Consider the following 21,545-nt stretch of genomic DNA (forward strand, 5'->3'; position numbering starts at 1 on the left):
AACTAATAGAACTTACAGTGTTGATGGGACTTTAGAGGTCATCTAGTGTAACTCCTTTGGCTGACGCACAAACCTGTCATGGCAAGATAGGGACAGACCTGATATGGAGATTGACATCTCTTGACTTCCTCCATTATTCTCTCCACCTTTTGCCTGCCTGGTGTACGTGTACATATAAATGCACTTTTATGTGCATATATAACTATATATGGAGTTATATCCATGTCTAAAGCCATGTCCATACCTCTGTTCAAATGGGCTTGTCATTCTTGTCAAATTTTAGTAATGTCAACGTCACTTGAAACTCAACAAGAAGGGGTAACATCATTTTCAAATTGTCTCTTATCCATGAAATAATGTTTCTGATTAGATATGATCAATAATTACCATAGGGAGCATAAGAAAAATAACTAAGATTATTATGAAGTGGTAGTTAGACATTCAGTTTGACTGCACACTCATAAGTAAGTGTTTATGTATGCTTTACAGTGGGTTATAAAACAGTTCACTGAATGCTAGAGAAGAAAGGCTACAAAATTATGAGGCAATATTGCTGCCTTCAGGATCTTGAACTTTAAAAATGAATAGTATGGGACAGAGATGAGTTCCTGTTAATTCAAGTTTCTGGTGAGAATTCAAGCCATGGTGTTGCCAGTATGTGGCATCAAGGAGGTTTCGATCAGAGTGTTTATTGGCTTATATTTAAGGGATGGATGAAGATAAAGTGGGACACTGACTTTAACGACCAAGAGATATACAGGGAAAGGAGCAAAATCAAATGCTAGTGATTGCAGTGAGTCCTTAACATGTCGTGCTGGATTAGATTTCAGGTACACAACACAAGTTGCTCCATGCATAGATTGAGTCTGTGGATTTTCAGTATGATGCTCACAGAACCATAGGCTGAAAGGTTTTGGAGAGGCATTGACAGCCACAGATCATTCTGAAGGAACAGTCTCTCTGCCCAGGAGTATAGCACCCACTGTGTTGCTCAGATCCTTTCTGATCCACGTGACCATTTTAGTGTGCCATCCGCTTGCTTTTGTGTGCTCTTGCTGCTAGGATCACTATTGAAAGCCCTTTTTCCTAGAAGCCTGAAGATCAGGTGTGAGGGTTGATATCTCCCTGTGAGACAAAAGAGAATGAAAGTTCAGATCTGCTTATTCAATAACTCATAATGCAATTCATAGAGTTCTACAGGATCAGGTTTAAGGAGCATTTGGCAAACAGCCCCTGAGTCTCACTCTCCCTTGTCATTTCCTTTTCTCTACCCATCATTTCTTTCCCCCTACTCCCTTATGCAACCAACCTTCATTTCATAATCCATATTTTGGGAAGCTGTCTACCAACATAAAACGCCACATCTATTTTCTAATTGGAGCTGAAGTCTAAAGGAAAGACAGGAGAGAAAGGTGAGGGTACAACTGGGCCAGAATCCAATCTCTATTTTCCAGTCATAGAAGGCTCCAGTTCACGTCTTTTTCCCTATCCAGTCTCCAAGGTAAAATAGTAGGGGTCCGGAGGTGGTAAGCCATATCAACTCTTCCCCAGATAGAAAATAATAAGTGTCCCAATACAATATGCAATTTGAGACAGTGATGAGCAAAAGCACAATCATAATCACAGCCCTATATCAACGCTCTGTACCCACACATCCTCTTGCTCACCCTGGCGATGTTTACCAGAGGCAGCTGGCCAGAAAGGAAGTCAGCCGTGGGGGCTGCACAGTGCCAGGAACCAGCCCATCAAGAAGGCATTTGTGACTTTTCAGGGCGTGGGGGTGAAATGGAACAAAAGTAGTGTCTGTCTGCTTGCGTCATGGAAGCAGCATTGGGAGAAATTGCTCCTGACCAACGAATACCAGTTGGTGGAACCCAGATTTTTAAAACAAGCTAGCTGCTGGTCAGATGGATATCTGAGGATGTATCCCATCACTGGGGGCTCTCTCCCTCTGCTTGGCTTTTCCAGGAGTGCTGGTTTGTGATAGGCTGTGCTCATGTGATGATTACTGTACCATGCATCTGCTGACTAACGATGTGCAGACTTTCCAAAGCTCAACTGTTTTATAATGTTCCAGATGAATACCAAGAGCATTTCTGGGAAGAGGGAGTGATCTACTGTGACATATGGACCAAATCTGAAGATTTGTCTGAGACTGATCAGTTGACTCTATGCTTCCTATATACCCTCTAACCCCTTAGGAAATAAAAATCAATCATTGTCACATTGTCTAGTTACTTAACTCTGCTTCTACTATAAGATGGGTTTATATTTCATGAATTTTGACTTTTTGAGGAGAAAGCGAATCTCAGTTCTCGTGAATGAACAAGGATTGAATGTTTTATACACAAATCACAGTGAAAGGAATGTCACCCTAAAATGCAGGTCAAATGCATTATTAAAATCAAAGTACACTATGTAGCTCTGCCCTCGCCCACCATGCCAGGTAAAAACATATTAAACAGTTGTTTTGACATGATTTATTCTTAGTGTTCCTCATGGTTCCTTGCGGACAAGTAACTAGGACTCTACGATTACAGTTGATGGAAGCATCAGTTCATAACTAAATGAAAGAACAAACGCTGTCTCTTTGTCACCATGCTTAGATACTTAGAACCTGTCTTTCAACAATGCTCCTTAAAGCATTACTTACATTGTGAATTTGTTTTATTATACTCCTTTAAAACAAAGATGACGTTCAGTTTGTTCACTACCTATCCATCCAGCTGTCCATCTGTCCACGTATCCTACCTACCTGTTAGAAAACTTGAAAGCTTTAACTTAAGCAATTTCTTCTTGGGATATCCAGCACTAGCTGTGTATCATCATGGGGATTTTATATGTACAGTAATATGAACAACAAAGAGGAAATACACCAAAATCTTAGTGGTATACTCAGAGACTTTTTCCCTTGTGAATCATGCCTTTCAACAAGACGGCTTGGTACAATTAGGTAAGTTTTAGGAAGAAAAGTAACATCTAGGTGTTATAACAAATTTCCATAAATTTGATGACTTAGACTAAACAAATTCATCACCTCCTAGCCCTGCAGGTCAGAAGTCTGAGTCAGGACAAAGGCAGACTGTATTTCTTCTAGGAATTCTAATGTAGAATATGCTTCCTTCCCTTCTAGGTTCTTAGCATTGCTTATATTTCTGATCTCATATCCCAATTCAATATTTCAAGCCAGGAATGGTCAGCCAAGTTGTTGTCACATGAAGTTATCCTGACATCACCCTGTCTTGTCTTCCAAGATGCTATCTTATCTCTGTCTTCCATTCTTTAAAAAAAAAAAATCATACTGTGTTTGGGAGTGGAGGAAGCCATGAGTAAGTAAAGTCTTGAGTGAATGTGTGCTGTTGACATGGCCATGTCAAGGATCCCAGAGCCTCATGGAGAAAATGGCAAAACCTTTTCCCTGAGGGTGAGGCTAGGAGGAAAAGGCAAAGCTTCCTTTGGTCTATGTGCAGATGTTGATAGTGTGTGCAGATGTTGATAGTGTGTGCAGATGTTGATAGTGTGTGCAGATGTTGATAGTGTGTGCACATGTTGATAGTGTGTGCAGATGTTGATAGTGTGTGCAGAAAACGTCCACCATAGCTTTCTTCCCCTAGTATTTTTGCCTGAAGATGGCTCCCCAACAGAGACTGCTCCTGCTGAGGTTAGCTAAAGCTGCCTCCTTGCTCAGCTGCATATCATAAGCCCTGACTCCTTGTTGATCTAAGAGGTGATGAATTTGTTTAGGTTAAAATAATCAAATTTATGGAAATTTGTTATAGTTCCTAGATGGTACGTTTCTTCCCTAAAACTTACCTAGTTGTACCAAGCCGTCTTGTTGAAAGGAATGATTCACTGTGTTCATAGGGAAAAAGCCTATGAACACACCACTAAGACAATAACCCTGCCTCCTTGTTGATCTGTCTGTAATAACCCTGCCTCACTGTTCAGCTGCAAACAATAAGCCCACATCTCTGTTCAACTCTATATAACAAACATGCCGAGCTTCTGGGGTGCTGCAGTTTCTCCAGCAGAGAGCCCAGACCATCCAATCCCAGTTTTGTCCACTTGTCTGTCTTTTCTTCTTTCCCTCCTCGTTTGAGTCAGGTCAAAGTCCCTGGAGCCATGCATGGACGTGGCACTTGGGGTTACATTGTGATCATCTAAACAGTCCTAGGTAATGCCCCATCTCAAGGTCTTTAACTTAATCACACTTATAATTTTCTTCTTGCTGTATCAGACAACACATTCCTGTGTTCTGGGAATTAGAATATAGAGCTTGAAGGGCCCTATTCTGACTGCTACCACAGGGTTCTAAACCACATGCCACCACAATCATACTTTGTGTTTCGTTCTAGATCACATAGGTCATCATCTCGTACTTTGCTTTCTCTATGAAGTTTGAGACTAAAATATTAGTTTGTTTTGTCAACAGGAATGTAGGAGATGGAAATGAATTGGAAGATGAAATAAATATGAAAAGTTAGGAAGATGGAATAATGGAAAGAAGAAAAAAATATGGAATATGGAACTAAACAAACCAGAATGCAAACCAGAAAAAGTTATGTGAGCCCAGAATAAATATTTATTCCTTACTTAATTTTAAAAACATTTTTCCTGGCACTGGGGTTCAAATCCAGGACCTTATGCATGCTACGCTAGTGCTCTACCACTAGGCTGTATCCCCCATTCATCAAGAAATATTTTTCAAGTATGCTTTATGTTAAGGTTTATGGGCAATAAAATTTGAGGGAAACACAAGGATTACTAGATCTAAGGAGATTCTTAGAGGCAAAACACATATATAGATGACTGAAACTCACAACTCATCCACCATTTGCCTAGAGAAATGGGGTTTCTCATGCCCCTTGGACAAACTGCTTTACCAATAGTCTAGTCTAGAGCGTGTCTTGGACTCTTTTCTGGGCTTTGTTCACAGTGTGCTCTGAAGCCACAGGCATGCCCCAGAAACAATGAGTAAGCCAGTTTGGTTGGAACCCAGGAAGCATACCTTCCTTAAAACGAGCCTGATGGGGGCCCATATGTTTGCTGTTATCGGGAACAGCTGGTATAGTGACTGTCCACTTAGAGATCTCTTGAGTTGAAACACTCAGGATTCGTGTCAATAAAGTATTACTGTGTCATTTCATGGCTACCATGTAACAATATCCAGGTTTTATAAGTGGCCACAAAAGCCAATATTTCATTATATTGGAGGAAGAATTCTGTCACAGGAGGAGGCCTTTGCTGCAAGAGTCAAATCAACGCCAACTCCATGGGTATGATTCCATTTGGAGATGCTTCTGCTCCAGCCTATTGACTCTATCTTGGAGAAACATTGCCATCTGCCAGTCTCATTGATCGTATCCTTATTGCCCTTTGATGTAAAAAAAAAAAAAAAGCCAAGTTATTCCAATTCTTGTCATCAGTCTTCAAGCAAGCCCTTTACGTCTGCTGGTTAGAACAAGATGCATACAAATATCAACCAAAACGAAGCTGGGAGGTTGGTTTAAGACGCAGATAAAGCGGTCCATGGTCAGTACGACCATGATCAGTGAGTAGGCATGGTTAGGACCCTGCTGACTCTGTGTGCCTGAGCACTTCTTGTCATATCTTCCCGGTCACAGTGACTTAAGACTAGAAAGTGACTGCAAATCTCTTCATTCCAAATGCTAACACACAGCTGTTTGGGCTAGTCTTGTTCACGGTATGAGTAAGTGAGCTCCTATCAGACCAAGCGCAAACTGTAGACAAAATAAAAATGCAGCTACTCCAAGCACTGGAAATGCAGATTCTGGACTGACATTTAGAAGAAGGAAACATGTGGGGTGAGCTCCCTTCCTTGCTGTTCTGAGGGCGAGTTTTGTTCTATCCCATATAGGGTAGCAAAAGCTCCGAAGGAAAGCCTCGAATGCATTGGTTACAGAGCAGGAGAATTCAGAGAAGCCACAGACATGAGAAAATAAGGAGCTCTTTGAGAGAGCCAGTAATCTCATCTATAAACTCTCCTCAATTCTCTGGCTGACCCCTGAACTATGCATACAAAGCACAAACTCTGAGTGTCCTGTCTAACGTGTGAAGAATGGATCTGAGATTTGAGATGCTCCCCGAGAAATAGAGTTTGCAGTTGGGAGCCAGTGAAAATAGTTGCTAAACTAAACACATTAACAGTTTTGGGATTGTATAATGGGATGTAGGGTGTCCATAAGACTTAACATTGCATTCAATACATAAGCCAAATGCCTTGGCGTTTAACGAAAGAGGAAAATATGACCTGCTGCTAAGAGACAGGGAGAGTCTCAGCTAGTGGAATTAGCAGACAAAGCTTTAAAGCAGTGGCTATAATATGTCTAGTGATATAAAGATGTTTAAAATTAAAGCAGTTGTAGGGCATCTTGGTAGAGAAGCAAAGACCATTAAAATTTAAAACCACAGTGTTTCAAATTTAAGAAGAGCACAGATGGGTGGAATTCAGAATTAAATGCTGATAGCAAAGCAAAACCCAGTAAACCTGAGGGGAGATCAATAGAAATGATACAATCTTGAGAGCCAAAAGGAAAACTTACAGAAGAAAATGAAAGATATCAAGAATGTGTTGGGAAAATGTTAAATGCTTAATTGATTTGTAATTAGAGTTTCAGAAACATCGGGAGAGGATAGGTCTGCCCCAAACAAACAAACAAACAAAAAAAACAAAACCAAAACAAACAAAAACCTGCTTAGGGAAATGATGCTTAAAGTGTTCCCAGATTTGTCAAAAAAAAAAAAAAAGTCTACAATTTAAAGAAAAACAAAACAACAAACAAAACACCCTCAGTTAATCCCACGTAGAGTTAATCGAAGGAAAACCATGCCAAGATCTACCAAGTTCCTAAAAACTGGAAGTCAGGAGAAAATATTAACAGCCAAAGGAAAATGATACTTTATAAACAGGGGATAATGTTTCAAATGACATCGGCCATCAACCCTGAAGCCACGGAGACAAGAAGCCAACGACACCATGTCCAGAAAATTCCGGGAGCAACCTGTCAGGTTAGAAACCTCCACTGGGTGACCAGAGCCTTTGAGAACGAGGGATGAGCTCAAACCAAGAAGGAAGAAAACTAAGGTAATTCGTCATTAGCCAGTCTGTGCTTCAGAGGGGAACCGAGCAAGTGTGTTAGGAGAAAATGGTCTGGGAGATGAATCTGAATGTTCAGGAATGGACAAACAAGACACATCAGAAGTGATGCCTATCTAGACAGACATTATTTTTTATTCTAATTTCTGTAAAAGATGCGGCTATCCCAAGCACAATTTACACTTCAGTTTTGAATTTTGGAGTACATACCATATGTGGATCAAATAGGCCTGTTGACTGTAGAAGAAGTGTAGAGTGAGGAAAAACTGACCTAGACAGTGGCAATATATAATATCAGCTCTAAGAACGGTGAAGTGTTAACAATATGTGTTTTACTTTATAGAACTACCGTTTTAATGCTGTTTTGATTCCGAGAGCTATAGCTAAAAGCCCATAAGCACAATGAAAGAGAATTCTAGGAAGATACAAAGTATCTAATACAACTCAGGACTCTGTCAAAACTTGGATAGAAAGTTTACTCCAAGGACATAAGAAAGTGAACACAGTTTGCACCGAAATGCTACCAGAACTAAATGGTTTCATAGATGTCTAACAAGCCTTTGAGAAAAGAGGTAAGGCCAATATTATTGCCCTTCTTCCAGAACTCCCGTCCATTGGTCTCCAGGCTTAGCCACCCATCTTTCTAGCCAACTTGTGGGCTCAACCTTCTCCTTCCTGCTATTTTGAGGACCCACACAGTCACCTAACCTCTCCCTAATGATCCTATTGTGACTAGTTTTCTGGAACACAGGAGTCACTACCCCGATTTTTCACTTTTGGAAACTTGTTGATCTCCAGAGGAGGGACAGCAGATAGGCAGCAGCTGCCTACTACGTCGTGGCAAACTCTCTAACTCTTCTTGGAGAGTGGTGCTGTTATGCCCACTTTTCTAGCTATGCAACTAAAGTTCGTAGAGGCCTTACATACAATATGGAAAAGGATTCCGCTACCTCTGACATCCTACAGCCAATAAACCACTGGGATTGGAAACCACATCTTCAAACAACCTTCAGAGCCCACATATGGGAATTTTCAAACACTGCCTGTCAGAAAGATGTTTTAAAAATATGTAAATTGAAACTTCTACCCTTTGCATTGTATTACTTCCAAAGAATTAAAGAAGCACTTTTTTTTTTTTCAGTCCTGGTCTGGCCTCTGACTGTCTCCTAAGAGATCCACCAGTCTTTGCAGAAACACCATTAGTCACGAGCATTGGAATATTCCAAAGATAACTTGTTAGCACATATTTCCTCCTCTTTGCACCCCTTAGCTTTGAGTCCCTCACCTCACATCACTGCTTAGCTGCTGGTCGCTCAGCTCACTGTATCTTACCTCACTGCTTAGTGGCTGACCTTTCACCTCACCTCAACTCTGGCTCTCACTAAAGCAGAATTTACACCATATTTTCTTTTCAATAACAATAGCAGCAACTGTTTTGTAGGTGAAGTATTATTGTCCCAAATTCAATGGTAAACTTGGGGCTTCTGGTATTTACCAGTCGTAAGATAGACTAATCTGGGGGTTCCCAGTCATGGGCTACTGTAGAACCACTTAAAAACTTGTCTTTACTGTCCAGACTCTGCCTCTAGATTCTAAATCGTTGGCTCTGGGGTGAGGTGTGAACAACAGCATTGTTCCCAGGAACACCAGACAGTCCCTGCACCCATGTAATGTATGACCTCTTGTGGTAGATAATCTTGACTGTTAACCCGATGGGGTTTGAGAATGACCTAGGAGACACAATTCTGGGCTTGTCTGTGAGGGTGTTTAACTGAGGAGGCAAGACCCTACCCGAATGTGGTCAGCACCCTTCCATGAATTGGAATCCTGAACTGAATTAAAAGGGAAAAGCAGTCTAAACACCATCAAGCATCTCTCTGCTTCCTGGTTGTGGATGGAATGGGACCAGCTGCCTCAGGCTCCTGCTGCTACAACTTTGCCATCATCTTGTACTGTATCCTCCAACTGTGAGCCGAGAAAAACCCTCTCCTCCTTCAAACTGCCTTTTGTCAGGCACTGTCAACAGTGAGAAAAATAACCAATATAGCTCTCCAAGGAATTAATACAGGATGCTTGAGCAGCTAGTGCAAGAGTATATCTTGAACACAAAAGAGTGAAATAGTATAGCTTTGGAGTGGAGAGAGACGTAGGAGTCGAGAGTTCTTTACCACCCCTCAGTTCATACTGTGGAGCAGTTGAAGGCTCTATTGATGGCCTAGAGCCTCCTGATCAAAAGTTTCAGCAGGCTACATGGTAATTGGGTATCACTTACAGGTGCTAGCTGCACATTGTCCTATGGAATTCCTGCAAGGATCCAATGAGGCAGGCTTGGGGGTTTCATTTCACAAGCCGAGCACCTGAGAGGGTGGATAGCACACCGGAAGTGAACACAACTGGCTAGTTGGAAGCAGTGATAAAACTCTGCTCTGACCATATGGACCACTCTGGGGGTCAAGAGTGTCATACCCAGCAAACGGATTTAAGGAGTTGGTTCCATCTGCTCAGCCCACGGTCTCTGCCTCTTCAGGACCAGTATGCAGGCTACCACCTCAGGTCAGCTGCTCTTATACCCTGAACTGTGCGAGACAAATGAAGAATAACATTCTTTCTCCCCTTTTCAGCCTGATCTTAGGAGCCAGCAGCATTTCCATTCTTTTCTGTCTTTTCAGAAATTACACACACACACACACACACACACACACACACACACACACACCTACACCTTATTTGCTCTAAGACTGCTCCAAATACTCAGGGGCCTGGATAAAACTGAGGAGTGACTGACACATGTCTTTGCTGTCACTGTCCTGTCTCTTCTGCCCTCTTTCATCTTTGTACAATATCGATCTTCAGGCTTCTTAACCAAAAATCTTGGAACGAGCAGGATAAAGTCGCTCTACTACAGTGGGAGTGACTGACAGAGTTTCCTAGGCCACTTTTCTCAGGGTAGTCACGTTCTAACCGGGGACAAGGAGTTCGACTTGGGAGTCCAACCCACATGGACTTGAATCTTAGGCTGCCTACGGCTTATGTAAGGCTTGGCAGGTAACCCAACCTGCCTTCGCTTCAATTTCCTCATCTCTAAAAAGAGAATAATACTTCAGAGGGTTGTGACAAGGATTAAAAGGATGGAGACCATGTAGAGCACAGCTCTGAGGACATGAAGGTGCCTGTTTAAACTTCATCCCTTTCCCTCTCTCTTCCGTCACTGAATCCATGCATTAGACACCAATAACACTCCTTGGGTACACATTATGTTCGAAATCTACCAACACCATGGTTTACTCTTTCCTGCATTACACAGGATTCTTGAGGAGCACACTAAAAATATCTTACATGTGTAATGTTAACACATACACATACACACACACATATACACAAGCACACATGCACCTCATTGTTGGAAACAGTTGTTTCATATAGAGATCTCTTACCTGTATCTCTCTCTCTCTCTCTCTCTCTCTCTCTCTCTCTCTCTCTCCTCTCTCTCTCTCTCTCTCTTGATCTCATATACCCAAGGCTGGTCTAAACTACTCCATACTGGAGGATGACCTCGGACATCTTATTCTCTTGCCTCTACTTCCATAGTGCTAATAATACAGACCTAAGCCATATGCCTGATTTAGGCAGTGCTGGGGATCAAACCCAGAACCTCATGAATTCTAGACAAGCAGTCTACCAGCCGAGATACATCTTCATCTCTTATTAACTGTGTTTTTATACTTAGCCTTCATGTCCACTTTTCCTTCCCATACAGAAGCCACCTCTGAAACACAGATGTGAGGGTTAATTTCTCATCTCGATGCTCCCACCAACAGCTGCCTCTGGGCCTGCTTGGTGCAGTCTTGAAATGCTGCTCTCCTGAGCGGAGAACTCCGGGCTGTGTTCACACAAAGCATGGCTGGAATGCTTTCATTATATTTCAGAGTTTGTGCCATTCTTTTAGTGCATTAAAAAGGTGACTGTTATTAGAGAACAATGCCAAACCATTAATTATGAAGCTTTCAAGGAAGCTCTGTGCACAAGTTTGACTTTCATTATCTGTCTTTGTCATCCTTGTAAAACATCCCATTAGATTTCCTAGTAAAAGCAGGGAAATGAGGCTGACAATGGGAACCAAGTTGTTTAATTGCTATTACCTTTGAAAGTTTGAAGTGCTTTTTTTTTTTTCATAATTGTATAAGAAAAAAAAAAAAAAGCTTGGATTTGAGCATTAGGGAGGGTGAGCTCAGGATTGAAACAGTCTGTCCCTGAATCAGATATTCTGATACCTTAGCTCCTGCCCAGTGATGGCAACATTTGGACATGACCTTGGCTGGGTCTTTAGGCCCAAGGATAAAGTCACAGGATTCCTATTCAAAGCTCAGCAAGGCCACTTACTAGAGGGCAGTCCTTGAAAATCCTTGTAATCTCTCCGATTCTGAATTGTCTCATCAGCAGAACGGTAGCCGCTCAAAGGATGTCTGAGCAAGCAAACAGTGTAACTCCCAGTCACATTAACCAGAGAAGAACACAACTCCCAACGTCTCCCGCTGTCCTCTCCACACCAGCAAAGGCAGCTGCTCCAGAGTAGCATCAGTTGATAACACAACCCTAAGCCGACACTGGAAGGAAAGAGAAGCCACGGAGGGAGAATTCCCCACCTCCTTTCTCATTCTTTCTCTCTTTCCTCTCTCCTATCTCTCTCTCTCTCTCTCTCTCTCTCTCTCTCTCTCTCTCTCTCTCTCTCTCTCTCTCTCTCTCTCTCTCTCAAGCTCCAGTCTTTGAAATTCAATTTTTAAAGTATAAAAATTCCATTTAAATTTGGAAATGGGCCTTTATGGTGAGTGATGTAGATGTGAGCTCAGCAGCAGCAGAGGAAATGGTGCCGTTGACCTGTTCTGATGGTATTGGCTACCATCAAACTCCAAGTTCACAGCAGAGGATCTTACGGGTTCATTCAGACCTAGTCGGGGCATTGAATATCTTGTGGAATAAATAACAATGGGTCATTCGTTTTGAGACATGCCCCCACCCTTTCTGAACTAGTCTTTCCTGGCTCCTGAACACAAGCCATCCTCATCTGTTTCCTAAGATAATCCATTATAAATTATGACAGGCTCCCTGGCCTGGCGGGTGGCGCAGCCTGATGCCTTGCCCTGTCTCACCTTTCTGTCCTGCTCATCGCCGAGTTCAGTGCGTGACCAGTCAGGAGACGGCTAATTCCAGTCCACACACTTTTCACATGAGATTGATTTTATTTTTAATTTCCCCACAAATGCATGCCAGGCGCAGATCTCGTCAGTTACAGACACAGCTCTCATCTGTACCGCCCTTCCGTAGCTCGAACTACCAGATGAAGGAAGGTCCAGTTACACATAAAAGTGATTATGATCAGCGAGATGTCTGCCCGGTGTGTCCTCTCAAAAAAGGGCAAAGATTTGAGGCTCTGGCACTCCCTTTTGGCCACCTTAGGGCCATTAACTGTACAAAAAAGAAACCCCACAACGACCCATAAGAACTTTCTAGAACCTCTATTGCCTTCAGTATCTCTGTGTGTACAGAGTCCCACACCATCACACAGTAGGGAAATAAATGGCTTTCTCAATCTGGGGCAAATGGTTTGTTTTCTGTTTCTACTCATCAAGATTTCTTTTTGAAGGACTTGACTTCACCCTTTGAAAATGTCCCATGTCACCTCTACAGTCGTCTTGGCTTTCACGTAGAGGCACATGACTTCTAAATCCTGACATCTGAGGGGCAGGACTCCATCTTTGGGAGTCATGTTAGGTTCATCCGGGCATTTCTTAGGACAGCTCAACTCTGCGTGGACTGTGTTTGCCCCCAAGTTGACAGTGCCCAGAAGTGCATGGAGTAGGCGCTATATAGAGACTCAGAAAGTTATATCGGGTCAGAGAGCATGCGAATTAAGGTCTGTCTCCTTTGCTGATGAAGGAGTTTATAAATCTAACTCAGGCTGGAAGAAATATGCCCAAGGACCCATTTTACTCTAAACTGTCATCTCTGTAAATCAACAAGATATGGACAAGATGGAGAGAAGAAGGAATACCATAGTAGAAGGAATACTGGGGACTAAGGGCCTATGCTTTGCCATCAAAAATGTGTGATACTCTGTTCCTTTGTGCTTACCTCTAGGTCTAGGTCTTAGATGCCCACACATCTAAAATCTAGAATATTCTGGACTTCTATAACAAATAGCAAGAGAACTATGGGAACCAGGCTAGCAATTCTTTTGTGTTAGGGTTCATAGAACTACACTCACCCTGAGCAGTTTGTCTAGGTAGCCTCTGACCAGGCCTCTTAATGTGAGTTCTTTCTAACTTCCTGGGCAGATTCTAATCCAGACCAGGGAAAATTATGTCCAAATCCCTCCCATACTGTTTTCTTTGGAGAGGACATTACTTCGCACAACCCCAACAAGTTTTCCTGGACTTGGACTCTGAGTAGAGGCCAAGGGGTTGGCAAAGGTGGGGAGATGCTGCCCCCACTGGTGGGAGCCAGCCTGGTGCCTGCTCCTCCACCACCCACCAGGCTGGGGCCCAACTGCCCTCTGGGACAAGCCAACCTTGGTAGTCACCCAACTTGAGAATCTCTTGAGCTCTTCCTGTCGCCATGCCCCACCCCTTCCCATTCCACCCTCTCCTCTTCTTTCTCCTCCCTGGCAGCCTCTCTGTTTTCAGATGTTTACCCAGAAGGGAACAGCCACACAGGAGGCCGGGGGAGGGAAAGTACCCTGAAGGAGACATTCCTCTAGAGCTTTCGAGGGCATGTGGAATGTGTGCCCACCCTTCCCCTGTATGCACTTACACTACTACGTGTGCATGTGTGTGTGTGTGTGTGTGTGTGTGTGTGTGTGTGTGTGTTTGCTAGTTGACTGTGGTCTGTGTCTCTGGCTTGCAAAGTCATTAATCCCAGATTAACCCAAGTCCAGTGCCATTTTTGGGAACAGGGGTATCATCTGTGCCCTAAATGCTCCATCTCAGTGGTCTCAACGTGATCAGCACATCCGGATTTTGTAACATCATTTTATAACTGTTCCCCAGACCCCGATTCCATCCTTCAGAGCTTTGAGGACATGTAACTGGAAGCCGCTCCGATTACCCTCCCCCTCTGTGGTGGACCCGTGTCACCTGCCGCCCTGGCATCATCACCCAGGCATGCACTGTCACACTCCCAACCGGAATGTCAGCTTGCTGTTTGAGATTCACACCGACACTTGGTCCCCAGAGGGCTCCTCCGGGAGCCAGGGCGGCCTGTGCTTGGGAACACATGAAAGCGCAGGAGTCCCCTCGCATCTTGGCAGGACTTCAAGCGCCAGTCCAATGAAGAGATCTTGACAGCATACTTGTAAACTCCACAGGCCCCAAGGGCTCAAACACCACGATATTTATGCTAGCGGGTAGAGAGCCAAAACAGTTGGGTTGTTATGTAGACAGAGGTCAGGACCAGCGCTTCTGACACCTGTTAATTGGCATTTGAAAGAACTGAGCCCAGGAAGGTGGGGGGCTTTGGAGAGGCTGCCAACCTGTACCTGAATAGCAGGGAGCCCAACAAGGTTCTGGCCCTCCCTGTTGGCCAGAGATTTCCCAGGGTGGTGAGGAAAGGGGTCTAAGGGTTGCCAGAAAGGATCCTCAAAGAAGGAGGAAGAACATGAGGAGTAGGGCAAGAAGAAAAGTAAGAGATCAGGATGTAAAGTAAAAAATAGAGAGGAGGGGGGTATTTTTAGATTTGCTGGCACAGCTATGTGTGTGTGGCACCCTGGCTGGTTTCTGCAGGTCCCACATGACTGCTACAGGTTGGAATAGCTGTTCGGTCCACTTCCCTCCTGGGGCTGTGAGCCTCACCTACCTTTAAAAGCCAGCTTCAGGACTACCTCCTCCAAAGAGCCTCCACCCTGACCGCCCTAGTCCGCTGAGCTGGCTACAACGTACTTACCCACAATGTCTAACTCCTTGGGATTCTATTAGAGATGTTTTCTGAGCTAGTAGGACTTGGACTCAAAGTAGGTCCTCAAGTGTCCACAGTCGATGGGTAGGTTTTCTCTCCTCTTCCTGCTCCAGATCTCCCCATCTCAACTCAGCCTCAGCAAAGCCTCCCATCTGTCCTCACATAGCCTCAAACAGCCCCAGTTAGCTACTAGTGCTCTAAGTAGCTATCTCTCTGCATCTGCCTCAAGCTTCGGATCCCTCTCCGTGCGAGACACACACACACACACACACACACACACACACACACACACACACACACATCCATTTGATCTTAGGTAACACTACGTTGTAATAGCTTAAGAGAAATGGTTTCTGAATTTCAATTTTAGCATTCCATATTCAGAAAGTCCATCCTTATGTACTAACCTGTATTCCAAAAGCAGCTTGCATGCTGCTTGAATCTGGAGGACTCTAGGGATGCTTTTCATGAAAGAGTGCTTTCCTTTATTCATTCATCAAATACATCATCTTGAGCATTACAAGGCAAGCACCACTTTCTGGAGACCCTGAAGCAAACAAAGCCTATAAATCCTAGAAAGGGGTGAAAGGAATAGCTCAGTCAGTAAACATCTTGTCTTAGAAGCACAAGGACCTGATTTCTCTCCTGGAAGCCATGCAAAAATGTTGGAGGTGGTGGCTGAGACTTGTAATCTGAAGGCTGGAGAGGTGGAGACAGGAGGATCCCTGGGGCTTGCTGGCTTGCCAGTCTAGCACAACGGTAAACTCTATGCTGATGAGAGACACCATGTCCAAGTATGTAGGTGGTGTTCCTGTGGATGATATCTGAGGTTGTCTTCCATCCTCCCTACCCACACATATATGCACACTTACCTACACATAAACACACACACACACACACACACACACACACACACACACACACACACGAAAATCTAGGGATAATATATCCTAGTGAGGGAGATAGACAGACAGCTCACAAATAAGAAACTGAAATATCTGATGCTCGGATGATTCTAAGCACCATGAAAAGGAATGGTGTGGAGAACGTCAGTGGAGTACTGGGAGGGCTAGGATGTGAAACGGAGTCATCTGGCCAGACCTCAATCAAAGGAGACTTGAAGGAGTGAAAGAGCAGAGGAGCAGAGTTTCTCATTCATGTCAAGATGGAACTTGGAATGGTAAAGATGGCAAGAAGGTCAGAGGAGAGTGAGCAGGGGGAGGAGCGGGGAGGGAGAAGTACTGACTGACTGCTATCACCCTGCAGCCCACTGTTAGTCAGCTGAGCCCATATAAAGTCAAGACTAATTCTTGTTTGGCTGTCAACAGTGGGTTTTTTGCTTAATCAATGCCAATGATCAGTGCTAGGTGCCCATCCTTTACCTGCCTCTAGCCATAGTTTCACGGAGTAACCCTTTGAGTGTTATCTGGGGAATTCTAAGGACATGCAGAGCCCCTCAGAGCAACACAGAATCCCAGGCAGGTGAAATGCAGTGCCCAGTAGATAGATTCACCTTCCTAGAGGCGACTTGAATATTAGAGCCAGCTCTTGAGTTGGAGCCTTGGGCACTTCATTTGTGCTCAATATAATTTTGTCCTTCGACAACTTAGGTAAACTTGATCCTGATTTTCTGGAGGCGATAACTAACTTAAATTTTTGAGAACAGTAAAGAAAGGTGGTATATATGAAAGAACTATGTGCTGAACTATTCTATCAATCTAGCCTGTGATATTATGTGAGTTGCTCTGCCCTCTACAGCAGGAAAGAAGATGTCAGGGCTCAGAAGCCCATGCCTCCAAGGAACCCTTCAGGGGTGGACTCTGCTGGTAGGTTGTTTTGCTAGACGTTCAGTCTCTTTCCGAAGAGGCTCTGCAGTTTTCAGAACAGTGAATGGCTCAACTGCAAGACCTAGACAGTAAAAGGACAAGCCGACGAAAGGGAAAGCTGCTGACTCCAGGGGAAGTTGTGGAACAGAATCAGAAGAAAGGCATATGACTCATTTTAAAAGTAGCAAGTTTCCATCAGTCACTGGATGAGAGTTCTATCACGACAGTTAGGATGTTTGGCCATCCGATCACCAGAGCAGGTCAGCTTGGTCACTCTCTTGACCATTGCCAGTAGTCTATTGTGGAGGTATCTTTGTGGATTTCTGGGGACCTCTCTAGCACTCTGCTTCTTCCTATTCCCATGGGGTCTTCATTTATCATGGTATCTCTTTCTTTGTTCTCCCACTCTGTCCCTGATCCAGCTGGGACCAAACCCCAGGTGGAACTTCAGGAGCCCAATTGGCGAGAGAGAGGAGGGATTATATGAGCAAGAGATATTGAGACCATGACTGGAAAAAGCACAGGGACAAATAGCCAAACTAGTGGAAACACATAAACTGTGAACCAACAGCTGAGGAGCCCCCATGAACTGGACCAGGCCCTCTGGATAAGTGAGACAGTTGATTAGCTTGAACTGTTTAGGAGGCCCCCAGGCAGTGGGACTGGGACCTGTCCTTGGTGCATGAGCTGGCTTTCTGGAACCTAGGGCCTATGCTGGGACACTTTGCTCAACCTTGGTGTAGGGAGGAGAGGAGTGGACCTGCCTCAAATGAATGTACCAGGCTGGGCTGACTCCCCAGGGGAGACCTTGCCTTGAAGGAGGTGGGAATGAGGGGGAAGGCTGGGGGGTGGGAGGAAGGAGGACAGGGGAATCCTTGGCTGATATGTAAAATTAAATTAATTATAAAATAAAAATATTTTTAAAAAAATAAATAAAAGTAGCAAGCATGGGGATAGACCCAAACAAGACATTACAGGTAAGATCATGTTTCCTTTTGGGCATCATTCTCCTCTGCATTTCCCTGGACAATTCAGAGTCCATTTTTTCAACGTCTGAACTTCTCAAATAGCCCAGAACATCCCTGTGACCCAAGCCATCCAGGGCTTCCTCATCTTATATCCTTTCTTTTTGGAGTCCTTTAGAATCTTTTAGTGATAGAAAATGAGGCAAGCTAGAGATCTGTTGATATTGGAAAGTCTTTAAAATCACCCCAAATTTGTGACCTCCACTCCCAAGCACTGGTTCACCCTTGGAGACACTCAGAGTTGCTTTAATCTTAATTTTCAAAGATGGAGCTTTTTGTGTATTTTAAGGTGGTCCTTGTCCTGATGCTCCAATGCCCACATGATCAGCTGAAAATTTTCATGTCACCTGTAGTGTTCTTCAATTTCACCATGAAACACCCAGGCTTTTGTTGTTGTTTAAATTCTGTCCTGAACATAATACGTGCTTTCTTTTGCAAATCAGGGAGCAGAACCTTCTTCAGCTGTTAAATTTTCCTATTTTGTTGTTGTTGAACTGAGTAGACATAGATCAGAAGGTGTAGTCAGAAGTTTTCCTGTATCCTGCAGCCTCTTGGTCCCAAGTAAACATACAGAGGCTTATATTAATTACAAACCATTTGGTATATGACTCAGAATTATTGCTAGATAGGTATTACTCTTAAATTAACCCATTTCTATTAATCTATATATTGCCAAGTGGCTGTGGCATTACTGGTCTGCTGGCATCTTGCTCCTTGGGCAGCTGGAGGTCAGCCCCTGACTCTACCCTTCTTCTCCCTGTCTCTCTGCTTGGATTTCCTGCCTGGCTCTTATCCTGCATTACCATAGGCCAAAGCAGCTTTATTTATTAACCAATGAGAGCAACATATATTCACAGCATACAGAAAGACTATCCCATAGCAGAAAGTTTTCAACTTGCCTTCCATGTCTCTTCCTTCTGTCTCTGCCTCTTTCATCAGAACAGGATTCCAACTCACAAATTTTCTCTTTGGCTACAACTGATGTCATCTTTACCCAGTACTGTTTTAGTCCATTCTATTTATATATTATTCTTCTCTGTTACTCCATAGGGCCTAGACTCCACTTTATATCTTCCTGTCCTAATACTCAGCTTCCAGCACAGACTGTTTAACCTTTCTATTACATTTTTATTGTGTAGAAATACTTTTCTCAATTTAGAGTATAACACTTACTTTTTGTTTTCCTCATATTTTTTAGTTACCATGGTTACTTGGGACTCTAAGGTCCTCCACATGGAAGGCTCACCTCTTGGCAGCCATTTCCCTCAGGTTCTTGAATTGATCCCATACACTCCTCTGAGCTTCCAACCTGGGTTCTACATTCTCAGAATTCACTGCATGATTCCCAGCAATGAATGTAGTGTTCGGCAGGTCAGTCCCAGGGACACAGAATCCTGAACAAACAGGACTTTTAACAGTGTATGGCCTTCAAAAGAAGCATCTACTAGAAAATAAAACTTGAAAGACACCAAAAAAAAAAAAAAAAAAGCAACCCATAGGGAGACTTAACCTGTATAGGGCTTGGGTTGTCCGTAAGGTAGTAGGCCCATTGTTAAGCTGTGCCTTGATTCAGGGAAAATTAGGCCAAATTCCAGCTAGGAGGACAGATCAGTGGAGACAAGAAGTCAACAGAGGCCAGGCTGAGGGACTCAGTAGACACGGGATGTCACCCATACTTTAGAGTGATTGCATTCAAGATAATCAAATGAAGCCAGCTGAAGGACCACTGCTGACATCATAAAGATCACCTCTGCCATGTCTACTGTTACTAAAGGTAAGGTCTGGCGAGTAGAAACTAGACAGCAAGTACAGCCTGCCACTCACAGCACAAGCATTCCCCCGTTTGCCCCAGGATGGGCTGGAAAGGAACATGTGGTTCCAGATCATAGTAATAGTCTTTCATTTTTATCTCAGCATAAAAAAAGCCAACATGCCTTTCATGCCTGGGTGTAAAGTTGTTTCCAGACACAAACAAACAAATAATAACAACAACAAACGAGTTCTTAACTCCACAGGTTTTAATATCAGCTTTGTCAGTTACTGGCTGTCTTTGACTATTCGTACTTGATGGACACTTGTGATAAATGTTGGTTGTAGATAGAATTCTAACTTTCTCGGTACTCAGCAACAATGAGGCAAGTCTCTGATCCCACTCTACCTATTTTATGCCCTCCGACAGTGACCAGCAGTCTGGCCTTCAAACATCCACACAAGTTGGTCCTATTCGCTCAGAATATCTTTATCCCAATCAGTAAAAGTGCTCTAACAGTACATTACATGAAAGATTTACCCAGAATCATATTCATGAGATAGTCTAACAACAGAATCAATGTTGTGGAATATTAATTTAAGATCTGTTACATTCGTTTATGCTGTGGAATATTGTTTAATGATGTAAAAGTATGTTGCATTCTTTTATGATGCGTTTGCTTAACTCTGAAACTGTGCTACTTTACCTGTCTAAAACACCTGAATGGCCAATAGCAAGGCAGGAGAAAGGATAGGCAAGACTAGCAGGCAGAAAGAATAAATAGGAGGAGAAATCTGAGAGAAGAGGATCGAGGAGCGAGAAAAGGAGGAGAGGGGAACCCAGGGGCCAGCCATCCAGCTACACAGTAAGCCACAGAGTAAGAAGTAAAAAAAGGTATATAGAATAGAGAAAGATAAAAGCCTAGAGGCAAAAGATTGACAGGATAATTTAAGCTAATAAAAGCTGGTTAGAAATAAACCATGCTAAAGCTGGGCATTTATAAGAATAAGCCTCTATGTATTTATATGGGAGCTGGGTGGTTAGCCCCCAAAGAGCCAAAAGAGTTTAAAAAAAAAAAAGTCAACTACAAATCAGTACCCACATCCTTCACCAAGACCGGAATGCAGGCTATCTTAGTTAGGTTTCTATTGCTGTGACAAGACACCATGACCATGGCAACTTTTACAAAGGGAAAACATTTAATTGGGGTGGCTTACATTTTCAGAGATTTAGCCCATTATCATCATGGTACAAGATAGTGGCATGTAGGCAGACATGGTGCTGGAGAAGTAGCTGAGCGTCCTACATCTTGACTAAGAAGCTTCAAGTCTGCATAGGAATCCTTCATATCAGAAAGGTCTTCTTGAAGCTGAGCAGAATGGTGGGAGAGTGAGAAAATTCAATAGGGAGCTTAGTCATTTTCTGACCCAACTTATGGCTACAACAATTATCACAAACAAATTGTGGAATGGGAGCAGGACCCCCATGAACAGACTGAGTGTACCTTGGTTTCTTTCCTGATGCTGTGACAAAATATTCCAGCAAAAACAACTTAAGGGAGGAAGGATTTCTTTTAGTTCACACTTCCAGGTTAGAGTTCATCATTGAAGGAAATCAAGGCAGAGGGAGCATTAATCAGTTAGTCACATTATATCCACAGTTAGGCTCAAAAGAGTGATGGATTAGTTAATATATGCTCAGACTGCCTTCTCCTTTTCATTCCATGCGGGGCCTATGAAACAGCACCACCTATATTCAGGGTGGGTCTTCCCATCTCAGTTAACACAGTTAAGAAAAATCCCTCACAGACATGCCTGCAGCCAATTTAATCTAGATAGTTCTTCAGTGAGCTCCCTTTCCAGATGATTCTACATTGTGTC

The 21,545-nt window shown here is 43.3% G+C and overlaps 1 long non-coding RNA gene across 1 annotated transcript; it reads right to left on the bottom strand.

The window, feature by feature from the left end:
* Window positions 1–673: 673 nt before the first annotated feature.
* On the bottom strand, window positions 674–11,703 carry LOC131921927 (uncharacterized). The gene is made up of 2 exons (XR_009382149.1): window positions 11,498–11,703; window positions 674–1,125 (listed from the first exon to the last, which is right to left on the bottom strand). It is a non-coding gene; the product is annotated as an uncharacterized LOC131921927 (long non-coding RNA).
* Between the last annotated feature and the right edge of the window lie 9,842 nt (window positions 11,704–21,545).

This window comes from Peromyscus eremicus, chromosome 11, assembly GCF_949786415.1.
Source record: "Peromyscus eremicus chromosome 11, PerEre_H2_v1, whole genome shotgun sequence".
Classification (NCBI taxonomy): domain Eukaryota; kingdom Metazoa; phylum Chordata; class Mammalia; order Rodentia; family Cricetidae; genus Peromyscus; species Peromyscus eremicus.